Source organism: Salvia splendens, chromosome 4 (assembly GCF_004379255.2).
Source record: "Salvia splendens isolate huo1 chromosome 4, SspV2, whole genome shotgun sequence".
NCBI lineage: Eukaryota > Viridiplantae > Streptophyta > Magnoliopsida > Lamiales > Lamiaceae > Salvia > Salvia splendens.
This window is the reverse complement of record NC_056035.1, coordinates 39,147,354-39,153,353: the sequence shown is the minus strand read 5'-3', so window position 1 is coordinate 39,153,353 and position 6,000 is coordinate 39,147,354. Positions and strand designations below refer to the sequence as shown.

The following is a 6,000-nucleotide window of genomic DNA, read 5'->3' as shown; positions in this document are numbered from 1 at the left end:
TTCAAGTTAGCAAAAAGAAAAATAAACATAAATAAACACATTGAAATAGAAAAATAGTGTTCAAGTTAGCAAAAAGAAAAATAAGCATAAATAAACACATTGAAATAGAAAAATAGGTAAGAAATACAATACACAATTAGACAACAGTCAATATCAAAAGACAAACACGCCTACCATCAACACGTAAAGCACGAAGGAAAAGAAACATCAACTAACACAGTCACCAAAGATCGAAAAAAAAACTCAACACTACACAATACTAGGGGACAATAGAAGTAATATGAAAGTCACATTTCTACCGTTCGACAAGTGAAGTATTGGTTCTTCAGCTACTTTACGAGATTATCTGAGATTAAATTGATTGGAGATTGTGGGAGAGTAATTTTGTCATAAAGAAATATCATAACTTATAAGTGAAGATTAATCCCTACATAATATTGTCATAGAATTAAGTATCGACTCTTGTCCACCCAACCAATAATGTTGCACTTGGTCTTATCTAATTCATTAATCGAATATATCACCTCATAATACCCGAATCAGTTTCCATTAAAACCGTTGTATAGTCATTTGTCCATCAACGCTTTTTCAGGTACCCTAGGGCGACCTATATAGTCATGATTATTAAATAAGAATGGAATAATAAAGTTTATCATAGTGCCAAAATAGACTAAAGTCGATAATTTATTAAAATATACATGTATGGGCCGGCCTTAATGCAATTTTCTGATTTATATATTTCAACCCAACTGATATTTAACAATGTCCACTATTTAAAAAAGAAATAAATATATGTATGATGAACTACTTTTGACAAAAGATTTTAATTGAAAAAATGACATAAATTTAAAACCATGGCCAGTCGTAAACCAAGCCCAAATTGTTACAATGGGCCAATCAAAAGAAATCAGAAATGTAGGCTCCCACGCGATCCACCCCTCGGGATCGATGACCCCACCGATCTCGGTGACCATGACCACCGCGGTCGAGTAATTTTCCCACGGCCTCCCGAAGTAGGACCAGGCCGTGACGTTCCCCCGCGGCCCGATGCTGCAGCGGTGGATGGCGAAGCCCGTGTTCTGGTTCGGGTCGGATTTGCTCTGCGCCGTGATGGTGTTGTACTGCCCTCTCAGCGGCTGGCGCGCCTCGACGCGGCAGTTCTGGAAGACCGCGGCGGCGTTGCCGAAGATGAAGTCGATGGTGCCCGTGATGGCGCAGTCGCGGTAGAATTGGCGGTTGGAGTGCGCGTAGAGGGTGTCTTGGTAGGCGTCGAAGCGGCAGCGGTAGAAGATGGAGCGGTTGGAGGAGGATCGGACGGCCGCGGCTTGGAACTTTTCTGGGCCGGCGGTGTTCTTGAAGCCCATGTCCATCGCCACGAAGCCGCGGCCTTCTGCGACTGCAAGGATATATTTTTGACTAAAAAATCATGAAATTTGGTAAGTTCTTGCAATTTAAAAATTACTCTCTCCATCCCTTAAATATTGTCACAATTTGACCGGACGTAGATTTTAAGAAATGTAATGAAATGGGTTTAAAAAATTGATAGGATATGAGTCCTAATTTTAAAGTATTAGTTTTATAATAATATAGGAGCGAAAATAAGTTAGTGGAATTTGAGGTCCATTACCAAAAATGATAAAAAAGTAAAATGAGATAAATTTTATGGGATGGACGAAAATGAAAAAATGTGATAAAATTTCAAGGACGGAGAGGGTACCTAGTAAAAATTAATGAAGTTAACAATGTTTACAATTATAACATTGTCAAATTAATAGTATGATATGAAAGATTTTGAATAGAGATACACATACAAATTCCAATTTTAGCTGAAATGCAATTTCCTTGCTCATTGGATATTAGCAAAAAAAATGTTAACTCTTATGATTTTTCAAGATGATTTTTAAAATTGCATAAGACAAAATTTTATTAAATTTCATATTTTTTCTAATAATGTGCCCTATTAAAGAAAATAATAAAAATGTTAATTTGGTGGGAGCTTAAATGATACCAAAGCCCTATGAAAATGACCGAATTAAGTAAAAGCGTAACAAAAGTTCAAAAAACTATTTTCACATTATTTATATGACCTAACATAACAAAACCACTAAATGATTTAAAACAAAAATTAGAAAAAATCAAAAATAGTAACTTGATGTTTTAGCCCCTCAGACGGGCGGACGATATCAAAAAACTATTTTCACATTATTTATATGACCTAACATAACAAAACCCCTAAATGATTTAAAATAAAAATTAGAAAAAATCAAAAATAGTAATTTGATGTTTTAGCCCCTCATATGGGCGGTCTGCCCCCACTGTGGATGCTCCTAGTATTTATCTGAGGGGCTATAACATCAAATTACTCATCGGGTGGGCTATCGCCCGCCACTGTAGCCATGCGGACGATGCTCGATGCATCGTCCGCGGTATCGTCCGCCCCACTGCGGGTCACTCGGACGATACCGCGGACGCTGCAACGCGTTTTCCTTTTTTTTCCTAATTTTTATCTATTTAAACCTCATTTCTCATTCCATTTTCCACACCAAATTTTCTCTCTCATCTCTCACTTTCCCCACACACCAATATTTCTCTCCCAATCTTCCTCACTAAAAATAATGAGACCCGGCGACAACTGGAGTACCTCGGAGGGCATTACTCGGGCCTTGACTCGGGCCTTATTCAATTGCATTCATGAGGCTACGGCGGAATACTTATTCAATTGGTGAGCAGGTCATTGACTCAGGCCTTGACTCAGGCCTTGACTCGGGCCTTGACTCGGGCCTTATTCAATTGCGAGCGTGAAGCGGCGGAGCAGGTCCAGGCGGTGCAGATCCCGAGGCCGATTCGACGTCGGACGTTTGTCCGCCGCTAGCATGACGTAGCTCACCAACTTCTGTTCGCAGACTATTTTGACGAGCAACCACGGTGTTCGCAGATCTTTTTCTCAGCTTTGTCCAAACGTTGGAGGCACGTGATGAATACTTCCAGTATCGGGAAGATGGCATCGGCAGACCCGGACTTGCGCCATTGCAGAAGTGCACGGTTGCGCTCCGGCAGTTGGCCTACGGTACCACGGCGGACATGTTCGACGAGTACCTTCACGTCAGGGAGACAACTGGCCGCGAGTGCCTGAAGAATTTTTGTAGGGAAATTGTGGAGGCTTATAGCAGCACATATTTGCGAAAGCCGACTGCTGTGGATTGCCAGGCCCTGATGAAGATGCACGAGACGGCGCACGACTTTCCTGGATATCAGGACAGCCACCCGACGATGATCCTCGAAGCCGTCGCTGACCATCGGCTCTGGATCTGGCATGCTTACTTCGGTGTAGCGGGGTCGAACACCGACATCAACGTCCTCAACTCATCCAGCCTCTTCACCGAGCAATGCAATGGCAACGACCCGACCATCGAGTTCACTGCCAATGGACGCCAATATCATAGGGGTACTACTTGGCCGATGGCATATACCAAAGGTGGCTTGTTTTTGTGAAGACGATCAGCTGTCCAATGGGTGACAAGAGAGTTTTATTTGCGCAAAAAACAGGAGGCTACGCGGAAGGATGTGGAGCTGGCATTTGGTGTGCTCCAAGCACGGTGGGCAATAGTGAAAGGTCCGCCGCGTTTCTGGTACAAGGAAGTCATCGTCGATGTCATGTATGCGTGCATCATCTTGCATAACATGATAGTCGAACACGAAGGTGGAAGAGTCACTGATTGGGGCGATGATGAAGGTGGATCTAGCTCCAGCACGGCGACCCCGCCCCACGTTCGAGGATTACCGATGGGCTACAATTAGGTTCTATCTAGACAGGCCTCAATGTGCAACCAACAAGACCATGCTCAGCTCATGAACGACATGATTGAAGAAGTTTGGGACAGTAACCGCCGTTGAGAATTTGTATTTTTTTATTTCGTACCGTAATGTTTGAATTTTCAATGAAATGAAGTTTTTTTTTCAATTTTTGTAGTGTTTTAAATATTCAAATAAATAAAATGCTTAGGGCGGCCTATAGGGCATCCCAATGCAGGTGAATGGGTAGGAGGATAAAATGTTGATGTGGTGGTATAGGGCGCCCCATTGTGGATGCTCTAAGTCCGGCTTCTCGGTCCGTTTCACCGACATCTACGAGACTACGACTTTCAAGGCATTTCAAGATACTAGACTTTTTTCGAAAAAAAACTAAATAGCTGCTGGAAACCAACATTTTTAAATAGCTGCCGAAAACTTACTCAACGTGGCACTATCGAAAAGGCCAAGTCCGTCGTCGACGTAGTTCAAGTTGCCGGAAACCGCCGTCTTCTCCGATCCATCTCCGTACATCACCAAATTCCAACAATCCTTACCCACCACCACATTTTCCTCATACTCCCTCTTTTAACGTAGATAAAGAATCTTCGTTTGCTTCTCTTCGGCACGACCATCACCGCTTCCCCAATCGTCTCGTAATCGCCGCTGCCGTCTCTCGCCACCGTCGCATTCGGCCTCAATTCCGCCTCCTCCGTCCCAGCCAAATCCCTCATTCTTCTTCGGCTAGAAATACTAATCCGGCCTCGAATGAGGTCGGGGATCTTTGACACGATCGCCAGGCTGTTGCTGGTGAAGACGGCGGCGTTCGCCATCCACGCTCTGATCGCCTTCTGCGTCGAGACGGGGATGTTCACGGACGGATCAGTCAGGGCTTGGAGACATGTTTGTTGATCCGTCACCGCGGTGCTGAGCCAAGTTCTTGCGTCCTTGGCCTAGTGGGCGGTGTCGGAACTCAGAGAGGCCGTGGACATGCTGACGTGGTCCGCGGCGTCTTGGATGAGGCTGCGGCATGTGTTCGGGGTTGAGGCATTTTCGGGAAAGGTGGAGGATTTTAGGGATGTTAGCTCGTTTAGAGCGATCTGTAATAAGGACGACGAACCACAACTTAATCGGTATCATGAGTGGAACTAGTCCGCACTAGCAATGAAGAGATCAAAAGACTTGAAAGCCCTTTTACAAAATTTATTCAAATTTTATATAAATTATCGCTAAAAAAGCCCATATTAATAACCTAAATAAAATATAGTAGTATCACTTAAAAATAATTTTTAATTTTAATTTAGGAAAAATAGCGCTTTATTAACTTTTTTTATGTGCTTGCCCGTTACTAGTAAGGAAGTATCGGGGGCTTAAGCTCCTATAGTTTTTTTTTTATTTACTACTTTAAGATTTGTGCAAATTATAAACTAGTGTTTTAGTCCTCCTACCAAACTAATGTCTAGAAATTTATAAAATTAACAGAGTCTACCAACATTTTTTTTTCTATGTTTGTCTAATTGGTAGGCTACCTCTACCTAATAAATTGGAGATTCGAGTCAGTACAGGTAAATGAGGAATCATTATTGACTCTTCTTTAAAAAGAAAACTAACAAAAGTGACATGTAACGAGAGGGTGAAGATCTGTTTGGCGGTTTTGGTGGATTGGTTGAGGGAAGAGATGCTAGAGTAGCATGATTCTTGATATAATGTTACGTTGCATATCGACTCGAGGATGGACTGCTGACCCTTTGTGGAAGAGGACTTGGCGCAGGTCGAGAGGATAACGGCTCCGGCCACAAGCGCCAGCAGGATAGTGGAGGATACTGCGATTATGATGAAGCGTTTCCGCATCTTTCTCTGGTGGCGCTCCTCCTCCTCTGATTCATTGCTCTTCAAAGAATAGGGTTTTTCAATCACTAATGCATGCAATGACCTAATTGCAAAATTCTTATATCCAGCTTTAGTAGCCTCAACGCCTTCTCCTTGGCCGACCCTTTTGGAATCCCACTGCTACATGCTGAATCCGACTTCCACAACCGAGTTTCACATCTCCTTGAGTCAGAAGTCAGACAACAGTCACGATATGAAAGTAGGCTTAGTTATATTCATTGTTTAAAAGAAAACACGAGATATTAGTGTGCATACAATAGTATATGCATACTCATTTGCTACCTTTCTCTCCTGAGAGAATGTACCTTGTTTTTCTGATAA

The 6,000-nt window shown here is 42.6% G+C and overlaps 1 pseudogene; it reads right to left on the bottom strand.

Annotated features, from left to right (window-relative positions):
• Positions 1-618: 618 nt before the first annotated feature.
• LOC121801127 lies at positions 619-4,913 on the bottom strand (annotated as a pseudogene).
• Positions 4,914-6,000: the final 1,087 nt, after the last annotated feature.